Raw genomic sequence first — 13,145 nt, 5'->3', positions numbered from 1 at the left:
CTATTATTGGTGGACATAAAAAGCCTTAAAAGAATGCTATCGGCTCAATTATCGCCATAAATGTATCAAATGTGACATTAACAAGCCAATCAGGGAGGTCTTATCATCAGATAATCCGCATACAGGCTATTAAATGGGCTATCAATCATTAATAAATAACAGTGATATTATCGTGCTAAATATTTATTACATTTTATTAAGCTCTTGTCCGAGCTTCCAATTTTGGTCGCTCGTTAACGCAAAAGACGCACGGTTTAATTGCAACCGCCCGCCTCTAATGAGGCACTATGTCCCAGAACGTTTCTCTTGTGCAAATTGACATTGTACGTAAATTGATGTCGACAAACTCTCATCAAGATGCCGAAGGTTTATATTTTGCGGACAATTTATATTTAACTAAAAATGTATAGTTTTTTATTAATTTTATTCCAATTTCGATCAACCTCGTCTTCATAGAAAACTTTTTAACGTTTTCTTCCAATCTCTCATAAAAATGCATCTAATAAAATCTTCAGGTTTAAAAACTGGTCTCTCGGGATATATGTTAGTAATCTGTAGATGTCACTACTTTGTTTCATTTTAACACAAAAAGATAATTATGTGTATAACAAGCTGGGATGCATCGATACGCCTTTTTGCCGATGCGATGCTCATATATATATATATATACCAACGCTTATTGAATTAAAATTAAGGTAAAATATATCAAGTTAGGTTAAAGTTTTTGATTTTATTAAAAAATATAAACAGTCTATAAATAAAACTTTGAATAAGATTAAAGGTGTGCTTATTAAAATTATATACTTAATTAATTTAAAAGACAATAAATAACTGATTAAAATTAACATTGATAAGATTTTTGTAACCCTGTATTTTATTTTATTTGGTATCGAAAAAATACTACGCAAATACGCGGGGACTCCCCGGGGCTATCAAATCATCGCCGAAACACATGTATCGGCAAACCGAAAGTATTGCCGTAATATCGGTATCATATGCATTCCTAATAACAAGTATCTATATTACTATGTATGTCCATTTAACCACCCACAATCTGCAACTCAAGCAGACAAAGTCACGTTTGATATCAGTATCCACAAAATCCATGTGCAAGTTTTGATAAGTTTCTTGTTCGGTTTATTGAAGTAAAAGGCGTGTGCCGGACTAGCGAAGATTGGATTACTCCGACATGGCCCCAATTAATTTCGTTTGTCTCTTTGTACCGTCACAAAGACTAAACATGGATGTTAGTCCACGATCTGTGTGTAATTTGATTATCGATGACCACTTGTAAAGGCTGTCTATTTCGTCCTTGGTCAAAGTTATACGCGATGATATAATAACAGCTCAAGCTTTAGGTTTCCAACGTTGTGTTGCAACAGTAATTTGTAGATTCAATGTTTTTCTTTAAACATATAATAATTTCGGCATATATAACGAATATCATAAATATGTTAAGATAATTAGTTTACTATATTCTTTACTTACATAGTAATCAAAGTAACCAGTGACTCTTCTAGGCAAGCCGGTTTCCTCACGTTGTTTTCCTTCGCTGTTCGGGTGAATCTTAAATGAAGAAAGTCCACTGGTGCATAGGCGAATCGAACCGACGACCTCAGACATTGGAGTCGATCGCTAAAGCCTCTAGGCCACTGCTCTTACATAGTAATAATAATAATAGTCAATAGCGCTGCAACCGTTTTAGGTCTGGGACTCAGATTTCTGTAACTGTTTCATGATCATTAATGTAATAGGCAAGTAGGTGATCAGACTTCTGTAGCTGACGCTCGCCTTTGACTTTTTGGATGTAAGGCAAGCTGGTTTCCTCACGATGTTTTCCTTCACCGTTCGAACGAATGTTAAATGCGCACATAGTAATAATAATAATTATAAATTGATAAATAGAAAATTGGGCCAATATTTGTGTGTTGGAAATAAAAGTTTATATTCAATTAGATATGTAAATTTTGTAAGTATATAAAAGTATGAGAAATCATAAAATGTTATTAATCCTCTCTTTCGAAGTGTAGATACAGGTTAATTAAAAAAAATTAAGCCTATCGTGTACTGGCGTTAATTAAGTTTTCCTTTGACCTAAGCTGGCTCGTTGACCTCGCAATATCATAATTCATAACTTCCGCCACACAGGAAATATCATTATTTCAATTATAATTTTAAAATCCCATTGCAATGTAGCGTAACATTGTATTTCCGTATATCTAGAAATGGTCAACGTATAGATTTCTATTTAGGTCATTAAAATTTACCCTCAACTAGGGTGGTTAACCATGTCCAATCCAAATATTTGTAATATACTCAATAAAAACTTGTACTGAAAAAAATATTTAAGCTTTGCTTCCTCGGCCCCGGGGCGTAAGTCGCCGGGAAGGTAGACCTACTAGCAATAAAATAAAAAAAAACACCACACACTTACTCATGCTCTCACGCTTGTTACGCGTCGCGTTATGCTTTTTATTAGAACATTGAGAGAACATTAAAAAAACAGTATTATTATTGAAAAACTTAAAAAGAATTGTTAGGGAATTAACTAATAAGTTTAGTATGGAAGAGCTGGGAAACTTGACACATATTTTTTACTTATAAGAGCGCCTAAACCTTATACATTTTAATGCATTGTTATAATGAATGATTTTAATTTGAACACATTTTAATTTTCATATTGTCTTTTAAACAATACGGATTACTTACTTATTTTTATCGATTTACGTGTCTCGTCTCGAGCATTACGATACTTAGGCGATAAGATTACATCATAACAATTCCTCTTGGTGTTCCTCGGTCGTTTACATGACTTTAGCCCAAAAAAGCCTCAAATTTTCCGTTTAGTTAGTAATAAATACGTGGTTAATACTAAAAATACGCATAAGTAAAAAAATACAAACGTGTTTTATTTGAAAAAAATGGTATTAACATTTCCTAATAATTACGAAGTTATTCTGTAAAATGTGTATCGTTATCGGATAATGTCTAAAGGCGATACGCATTTGTCAGTGTTAATTTAGCAGCCAGTCTGGAAGTGACATCAAACGGCTGCCATACTGCACTCCAATAAAACAATACATGAATTTGCCTAGTAATGATTTATTCAGTTGTTAGACATTTATGTGAATTAATAGCTATATCATTTAACATTTCTCTATATTTCAATCTCTATTACAGTCACGCTTTTTTTTCCAAAAAGACAGAGACCATGGACCTCCAATAACTACGGTCCTGACTCATCTTCTCTGGTATCTCTTCTTCCTCCATTTACGATACAAGTTCTTTGGTTATGGTCTAGATATATAGAATTTGGAGTTTTGTACCTAGTTTTTATAATAGCGTTTCAACGTTATCAAATATACGTTTACAAATAAAGGCTAATGCCATAAATACGCAGCTTTCATCTCCTTTCAATTTGAACATTGATTTTCTTATACAGTATCAATTATATAACATCTAATTCTCCCATTTAAAATATTAAGAAGCACATCAAAGAATGTTTATAAAAGCGAAAATCTTAACACATACAAGTCAATAGAACGTCAAAAGGGACATGTATTTCCTCGTGGAGTTGACGAACTCGTGTCTCTGGAGGTAGGAGGCACCCATGTCGCTTGTACCCAAGGCTTTGTTACATAAATTGACTTCGGCTTCTTAATTGAAATCTTGTCTTCAAACATTCCACGACATAATACCAGACATTTTTATCCCATACATTAACTCTTTATTGCTTAATTAAAAAGCTTCATTGCACACAATGTCAGTTTTAAAACGTCACTAAACGTGATAATAGATTATTAAGTTTTCCAATTAATTAATATCGTAGACGAGAGGATCCTATGCACGCAGAGAATGGGCCAGTGGGAGGGGTATGTGTGCAGGGGAGGGGGAGGAGTGATGTTAATTAATAACGTCTGTCTCACGAGCGCTAACGACGCCGTCACGACTACATTATTTAGCCACCTGATTAGTTCACAGGAGGCACCTAGCCCGCAACTCTAATTAGTGAGCGGCTCGCACAGGACTCAGTTAAATTTGATTTGCCTGCACTATCTCTAATTGGAACTCGTTTGTAATTAATGATACACCATTGATGCGGTCGATCAACTCTACGCTTCAATATTTACATTTAAGTTGCGAGCGGCTAATTCATCAAATATTCGCGATACACCGTTTTCACGTGCAGATGCATCTGTCAACAGAATCGAAATTTTTCTATTCTATTATTAAAGCGTTTAATTTAGGGCAACAGTTTTACACACAAAACGATCAAAACGCAATTTCCCCGTGCCAACCGAATAGGATAGGAAACCTTTTCGAAATTGATATGGGTGGAGCACGGCGCATTGCTGCGTCGCGCCTATGCAGCCTCGTAAACGATGCCCGCTCGGTGGAAAACAGGGGATATACACTCTACCAAACGTACAATATAAAACTTTATCGCATTGTTCTAGAGCTTATATTGGAACAGTCCGGATCGCACCGAGTTCCGATGGGAAGAGACGAATTTGTTAATAAATAAAAGCAGTGTCCGGCGTCCAGCCGTCAAAAAAAATTAAAAACAACCAAGCGAAAATTTGGCGCAAGTATGACAGCGGTACTCGTACACAAATCATTGATAGCCATTGACAAAGGAATTTTTAATACAACTAGCCGAGATTCGCCGGAATGCCAGTATCAACTTGTCAGTTCAAAATATATGGAAAGAAAAAGTATCGAACTCAACGGACTTAATTCGTTTTTCATATTCTGTTTGTGTTAAAACTGCGCTTTCATTTCAAAGCAACGTTTTTCCCGCAGTTTCCATGTGTGAATGTGTAACAATTAAACAAGTAGGTTCATTGCTTTCGGCGGATCTTTTGTACCTTTTTGTGTAAATTCATTTTCACTAGACTCGTTTTCACATAATTAAAATTAAAACAAAACGAATTCGTTTTAATGAACAAATGTCGGATACGTAATTAGGCTTTGTTTCAGTGAAATTAAATATTAGGTACTCTTTTGTAAGAATTTAAAGACTTGTAAAGGATTAAATTGTTTTGAAATTTAAATTTCAGAGCAAGTTTTTATAAAATAACAAAAACTATAAAATGTCTAATGAGTAATGTATTATCGCTGTTAATATACATGGGTCCTGAATATTAACATATTTCGGGGATTGTACCCCAACAATCACACTATTGACTTCGTAAATCTTCATATATTGTCTTTAAAAACATGGATAGGACTAACGGGGAGAAGGACAAGAAGGCGTCCTAAAAAAGGTGGAAATATAAGACATTAGATCTTTGCAAAAACCTGGAGTATGCTTTTACCCGGGAAGCGGTTCCGATCAATGGCACAGAAGGGAGTTTAGTAGGATGTTGAGTTACGAGAAAAAAATGTAACAGATAACAAATCTAAACCGTATATTTAACATTTGTAAAAATTTACATAAACGGGCTTTATAACTATTATTATATCGCCACCATATATAATTATAAACAAATGCAATGTATTAAAATACCGTTTATAATCTTTCGTAGTATCGCGAAGATATTTGATTGAACCCTTCAGCCGTTGACGAGGATCAAATCATGTCAATTAATGTCTCGGTAACTCGCGTCAAGTGGTAACTGTTTCCGATAGCTCTGATCTTAATTAACCTCATGTGTTAACCTTGGGTAACTATGTTGCTCAAGTTTGTATGTCTCTGTAATTTTCAGCTATATATTTTCATATGTATACAAAAATTATGATCTATATTTTTTACGCTTCTACTTTATTACGTTCATGACACGCAAGGAATTTTAACAACCCAAAAATTATCGCGTTGACTGTTTATATTCTGCATGTTGAAGTTGTTCTTTACAAGTTGTAATGTATCTATGGCGCTCCAAGCTTTTAGATCTGGCCCTCGGATTTCTGTATCTGATCCGTGATTATTAGTAGTAGGTGATCAAAAATGTTTTTGGTCTAGGACATTCCGGTTTCCTCGCGATGTCCTTGATCGTACGCTCGGTGTAAAATGCGCACATAGACAGGAAGAGCCCAGCCGGGGATCGAAATTACGACCCCAGGGGTGAGTCACAAAAAGTAATCATTAGGCCAACAGTCCTCTAGAATTAGATTAGTACAAGCAAAAAAGAACGAACAGCTGATGTTAAGTAATACCGCCGCCCATGGATACACAATGCTTGAAGGCTCACACGTGCGTTGCCGGACTTTATGAATTGGTACGTTCTTCTCTTGAAGGACCCTAATCCAAATAGAGGTGAAACTATCAGCTAGTTTGATTACCAAAATGATTTAATTAAGCGCCGTTAATTTTAAAATAAATTATTCGTTTTATTACATTTATATTACAGTAAAGAAGCGATCGTATTTCGTATTAACTGTGTAATTCTTATCAACGATTAAAGTGTAAAAACACTAATTGCGGACACGTTACCGGCAAAAAAGTGAGTGGAAACGTTCGCGCGGAATGTCAGCGCATTGGGTTTTAGTGCTCTCCCATTTTTTTCAATTTAATGTGTACTATATTAGTGTTGTTATTATTTGCAGCATCCCTCGCGTGCCGCCCCACCTGCCCCACTCGAATTAGTAAACAAACGTCTTTACGAGCGGTTTTACGATCCCCACGATATTTCGGTCTCGCGCACGCTCTTTTACGACATAATGAATTTGTTGATGAACTACGTACTAGAAAGTTTCGAAATAGACGCGTCTGGTGACCGCTACCGTATGAATCTTTTTTTAACGATCCTAAAAGAATTTTAACTGTATGTATCGGGTTTTTATGCTCCCACAAACACAATGCAAACGTCAGAATATCGAGAGTGATAGTGTGAAGTCCCTCTTTAATAAGCCAGACGGTCGCGGTTCTTTAAATTGCCTCTACTGGTTACAACTTTTAATGAGGCGAAATTCCCGGTCCGATTCGATGACGTCGCCTTAACCTGTTCGTTAGCGGGCTTCACTAACGCAGCATTAGAATACACCCCCAGGTCCTTGGCATACCGATAACAATAATATGTAAGGCTAAAATCATCTAAAAACACATACAGTTTTTAAACATATTTTTTTACTTTTATCAATGTTTCTTGTATCAGTAGTCCATCGATTTATACAAGACAATAAATTTTAACATTACCCAATAACTTAATTATTGAAAAATAAAATTGTATTTTTTTATAGTATAGTTGATGGATTATTTTCATACAGTGTATCTCAGCCTTAACCCAAAAAGATGGCCCCTTATTTGTGGCGGACTTTCTCTCTCTTGTTGTCACATTAGCAAATAACTGCGAGGCTAACTTTGCCGATACGTTAATGATGTCGACGGGATGTCTATTACGAGAAAAAACTCTTTTGTGGCTCCAGGATGCCGAGTCTCCTCCATTAACCGATAACCACGTGACTTGACTTAAACGCGGCAAACTTTTTTAAGTTTTGTAAAATAAATTTTAAAAAAGAATATCTTTCGCAGTAAGTTAGATTGAAGAAGCTTTTTAAGCAAACATTCGAAATTCAAAATTTTCACGAACATTATCGATCAGGGCAATTAGGAGTTAAACGGGTCCAAATAACGGATTTATTAGAAAACAATTCTGGAAAGGTGAAAAAGGTCAGAGGGGGTGTTAAAGGATGGGTGTCTAATTAGGGAGGGGTGCAGGTAATGAGCCGCGATCGCCAAGCCGATAGAAGAATATTTACGCGGTGGTCGCTCTGAAAATTGCGAGGTTTTGTTTTAAAAGCGGTAACCGTTTGAGTTTTGCGATTAAGGAGTTTAATTAGATCGTTGTTTACAACCTCATTACTGTAGGTATCCGTGGAATGGGTTCTGGTATCGTCCGATATAATTTATTACAATTAAAATTCAGATTGTATAACGTAATCAACATTTACATGGCTTATTTTGACTTAATTAAACACACTTATTTCATTATGATTGAGTACTAAGTTATTGAAATCCTTTAAAGTTATTAATTCAATATATAGGGGTGAATGAGGCATTTGTTAATGTCATTTCTTTAATAATTAATCGTTTGAATTAAAAATAATTTCCAATTGAGTCTCAGTTCCAGTCCCGCAAGGGTGCACGCACAGAGCACCTGTGAGTGCACTGCATCCGGTCTGTCCAATTACTGGGCCCTTTACCCTAAATAAAGCACCCTAACGATCCTCGCCGGACACCGCTTAAATGTACGTCGAGATTCATTAATGATGCAAAAATATGAATACCCTCTAAGTGCTTTTACGGTGCTCTCAGCTCATACATGAACAAATTAAGTACCAAATTTTACTACGCAATAAAGCGAAGTTTCTCACAATTAGTCAATCCATGCCGTCAAGCGTGTATCGATGAAGAATTAAGTGCAATTCTTTCTGATCCAGTTACCTAACGCCATCCATCTCGGTCCTATCGTGAAGCCTTACTAACGAGACACGTTGGCCGCGCGAGACGCGATCAAAAACAATCGAAATAAAGTCCGATATCGTATTGCGGGATGAGTTCGGGCTGCCGATTAGATAGCTGCAGTTTTTGTTTGATACAGCAAGTTAAGGCTCTTATTTAGTTTGTATTTAAGGTCATTTTAGCTATGTGTATGTCGTTAATGTCGCAAAATCGCGATAAAGATCAACGCAATCGTTTCGCATCGGCACCCTTTATTTATTTAATCAGACTGAGCGACGGACAATGTGCTATTGTAACTTTTGATATTGTGTTTACCGCTGGTCTAAAATAGGAGCCTAGACCACACTCGTTTTATATGACACATAACAAGCTATATGCATTATGTATTCTCAATGTGTCCTTACAAAACACATTTCAATATATACCAAATTATTTGTTAATACATAATGGAGTGCCATTTATCAAATCCAAATCAAAATAAAACATTTACACGCAAATGAATTACAATAACCTCATCTCTATTTATTTAATATTCAGTTAACGTTATTTTATGCTTAGATCTTAATTAAAACTCGAAACTCAGGCGGGTGCTTCAATTATTACCGTAGCAATAATAAGCATATAAATGATGAATTTATTTTATTAGCATAGAAATGAGTTCGATGGCTAATCGGTGCAGCGTCAAAAATGTTTAATTAAAAAGATTGATGCTTACCGGTACCGGGGTGCCAGAAGTACAGTGAAGTTGCAAACTTATCTAATTAGTTAGCGCGCACCCAACCACCCGCCCGCCCAGCGTAGGGCGGGTGACGGTGGGCGCGCGGGGGCAATTAGCGGTGATAGTCGATTAGCTCATCGTATGAGCGCGGCTTTTGACAAATGTTATGTGCAATAATTCATTATTATTTATGAGTGTAACAGATAATTGGTGTAATTAATACGCGAGCTCGTGGCCAATTAATTTTGATGCGTTTGACCGATGCTGTTAGTATAATTATAAGCGTCTATCGTAATTAGTATTTTATCCTAGCGGTCTGTTTACCTGCAGTGTTTTACTGCAACGCGCTTCATAAAAGTTTTTAATCGTGACACATCATTGAAAAAGCTCTATCTCCCACCAAATAGTTGAACATAAGTTTAAGATTATTAATAAAGTTGGCGATTGCGAGTAATAACTAGATAATTGATTTTAGCAAGTTGATGGATAAATTAACATTAATTACAAAACTTTCTCCCGGCTCTTCGAACAACAGGTTTTATTAATATAACTGTTTGAAAACTCTATACGTATACGTTGTTTTAATTGAAACTGTAAACGAAATAAAAGCTTTATAACGGTAAATAGTATCTAAACTAGCAAGTAAAGGACAAGTTGTAGGAACGTGTATAGGGCGTCTAATTGTCTAGGAGAGCCGCAATCAGCAGGACCCGCCCCTAACACTTGTTAGGTTTTTCCTCGCCGCACTAATAGTTTCGCTAAGCGACCACTGGAGTGGAACAAGGCGTTTAATTAAAGAACGCTCACCTCACGGCCCGTTGTCGGCCGGCTCATCGCATGCGCCTTAATTAGTTTCAGACCGCCCTAACGGGCTTATTTTGTTTTTCTCGGATAATTTTTAATTAAACGCTTGATTAAAATGAAAGTTTGCGTAAGTAGCGAGCGAGGAACAATCGGGCCGGAGTTTAGGATAATGAATTGATGGTGTTACTTTGCTCGACGCTCGCAAGGGACTTAATTAAAAATCGCCGATAGAGTGTGTAGAGGGGAGTTGAACGAGTTTATGGAACTTAGTCCGGAGCCTCTGTTGTTTTACTAGCTATGTCAATTTGAATACTAGATTGCTTCACAGCTACGTGTTAAGGTTTGTTGATGATATATTTTTGTTGAATTTTTCAAAAATATCGCGTCTTTCACCATCTTTTGTCTACGAACAAAAACCAACCGTTTAACATATTGATTTTATTAATATTTAAATATACATAACATTCCTACTAGGAACATGCATAAATTAGTTTCTCTAACGTAATTGCAATAAATCATACAATAAAGCCAACAGGAATTATAAAATGTCTTCTTTTTAGCTTCTGATTTCACACATTAATTCGTAATAGGAAAGTTCAATAAGTTGACTAAAGTAGTTCCTCAAATTAGCGCCTTGAACAAACACCTCAACTTTATAATATTAAGTGTATATACATGAAGTTTATGATAAAACATTCGCTCTCGCGCATCCTATGAACGTATCAATCTTGCAAGTTGAGGCCCGGGCGGCATGCGTCATTAGCAAATTCTTGACTTGTCGACGCCACGCGCCCACTAACGAGTTTCTTGCTAACGACGTGCTAACTTGATACACCTAACATGCATTGTGATTATAACGACATCCGATAACACCTCTACTTTATGCCTAGTTGCCGTAACTAGCGTAACACTCGTTAAATCTTTGCGATTTCGCGACTTGTTAGGGATACTAGAAAACTTATCCTGCAGTTTTGCATTTCTTGTTTTGAATATTGTAGCTGAGTTAACATCTTCAAAGAATAATGGTGGTGTGAATCTATCTTAACTATCAAATGTCAGTTAATTTGTTTATGCGATAATGGAGTTATTCTATATGGACTTGTAATTTGATTGGAATTTGAACGGTGGGCAATTATGAAATATAAAAAAAATGAAATTGGAAAATGCGATGGTAATTAAGCGATACGTTATAATTATTTAACAAATTTTCCGCAACAAGTTCGTTATCGATTTAAAAATACCTACGTAGTAATCATTTTCTATTGTTATGATGTCGTATTGGTAGGTGTACTATGCGGTCTTTTCACTATTTTGACAATTATATACATATATGTAGTTGCATATTTATATACAACAATGATTTTCATAATTCACTGTGCTGATAAACTTCAAAAAACAGTTGTTTTGTTACATTTACGATTTGACACTAAGAAACGATAATAAGCGGTACATCGTACGTACGTTTTGTCACTGTGGCAAATCTGTTAGCATTTCCTTACTATACTGTGATAGTTAACTGAACAACTGTTTGGTGGTCACCGGTATTAGTCTAGTCTACTTTATCCTCAATCAATTCAAAAGTCCTATGTATTTGAATAATGTTACAATGTCCCCTAGAAATACAAAAGCCTCTTAGCTATTATAAAACACTTTTCTTTCCACCAAGCGTATAAGTGGCCGTAGATTGACAGATGACTCTGCTCCCGGTTGAGGCGTCTTCGAATCGACGCAACAAGTACGCGCGAGAACACGATAGACTTATGTATAGCACCTATTTTCCTACCTTCGATTACAGTCTGCATTTTTGATAAGTCATTTTATATTATTATCATTTCTTTGATTACGTTGCATACAGAATACTTTGTACTTACATTACAGTGAAGTAATGGCTACGGTTTCTTTATTCGTCGCTGTAAAGTCATAGTAATTATTTTGAAAGATCGCATCTTGACACTAAAAATAGAAGTCAGTACGGTATAAAAGCCTTATTCACTTTAGTATTGATTACATTAATCATGGTATCTAAAAATATATTTATGTAAATGTAAAACGCTTATTAGGTGTTATTCGATTTGTTAAAACGTAATGCAAAGCTTATTTCCGAAATATTTTTGTAATGGAATTTTTTTTTATTCTTATTCTTCTTAAAGATAAAGTTCTTAAGACATTTTAACTATGTTCAGTAGACTCAATAGAAGAGGTTGTTAAGGGCCGTTGTGTGTTCATCTTAAAACCTGCGAATATGGATTCGTCATTTGCTAGTGACCGTAAACATTACAAAGAAACATTAATAACTTTTTATTATAGATCTCGAGAAGTCAATAAAACTTTAATACCAATTACTTGGAATCTTATTTATTTACACTAGAATTCATTTATTCACACTTAGGATTCGAGCAATATTATACAGAATCCTTTCACCTTTATTCCTGTCACTAATGATCTCGCTGAGAGGTTTTAAATTATGTTCCTTATAACAATCTGAAGTCGACGTATACAACATTCAGAACGGGAACGTCTCCGTAATGAATAAAATAACGTGTCAAGATACAGTCTTCATCTTAAATTAATGAGAATTCACGTATTCAATTTTACACGTGACGTAAGAAAATAAACTTCGACAAAGTTTAGCATACAGGATTCTAATTAATAGACCTAAAAGTTTTCGATTAGGATTACTTATATAAATCACGAATGCGAAAGGATTCCCTTTATCAGTTAGATTAAAGTTCGAATGAGAGATGGAAACAAATTCATGTGTCCTTTAATTTAATGAAATGTTTCAGATTTTGAAAGTTTCTTAGTTTGGTGTAATTTGTCTTAGATGTTCGGAGTCACGATTTGTTTAATTCAAAACGACTTATACAATATATTCACATTTCGTGATATATTTTATATTGAAATTGTAAGCTACTGAACTCGAAGGCAATAAAGTTTACTTAAACTTAAACATATAAATTAAACGTTTAAGTATACTTTGATCTTTTTGAACGGATTAAGCTATGTATTATTATTAAAAACTTATAATTATTTACATAATTCTAAATATTACATTTTTTCCGACGTTTCGCGTGCTATTCAGCGTGTGTGGTCACGCAAGTTTTTAATAATAATACATAGCTTAATCCGTTCAAAAAGTGTTTTTCTTAATGTGTAAAAGCTATACTTATACTTTGTTCTTCTAATCTTAAGTCTTTGAAAATAGTCTTCACATATAGTGAA

General features: G+C 35.1%; 1 protein-coding gene across 2 annotated transcripts in view; it reads left to right on the top strand.

Moving 5' to 3' along the window:
* The window catches only part of LOC123708829 (LIM domain transcription factor LMO4), a 137,769-nt gene that overhangs the window by 90,026 nt on the left and 34,598 nt on the right, over nucleotides 1–13,145 (top strand). The gene's annotated exons all lie outside the window — the stretch shown is intronic.

The sequence above is a fragment of the Pieris brassicae genome, chromosome 4, assembly GCF_905147105.1.
Source record: "Pieris brassicae chromosome 4, ilPieBrab1.1, whole genome shotgun sequence".
Taxonomy (NCBI): domain Eukaryota; kingdom Metazoa; phylum Arthropoda; class Insecta; order Lepidoptera; family Pieridae; genus Pieris; species Pieris brassicae.
The sequence above is the reverse complement of the archived record's forward strand: the minus strand, read 5'-3'. Positions and strand labels throughout refer to the sequence as shown.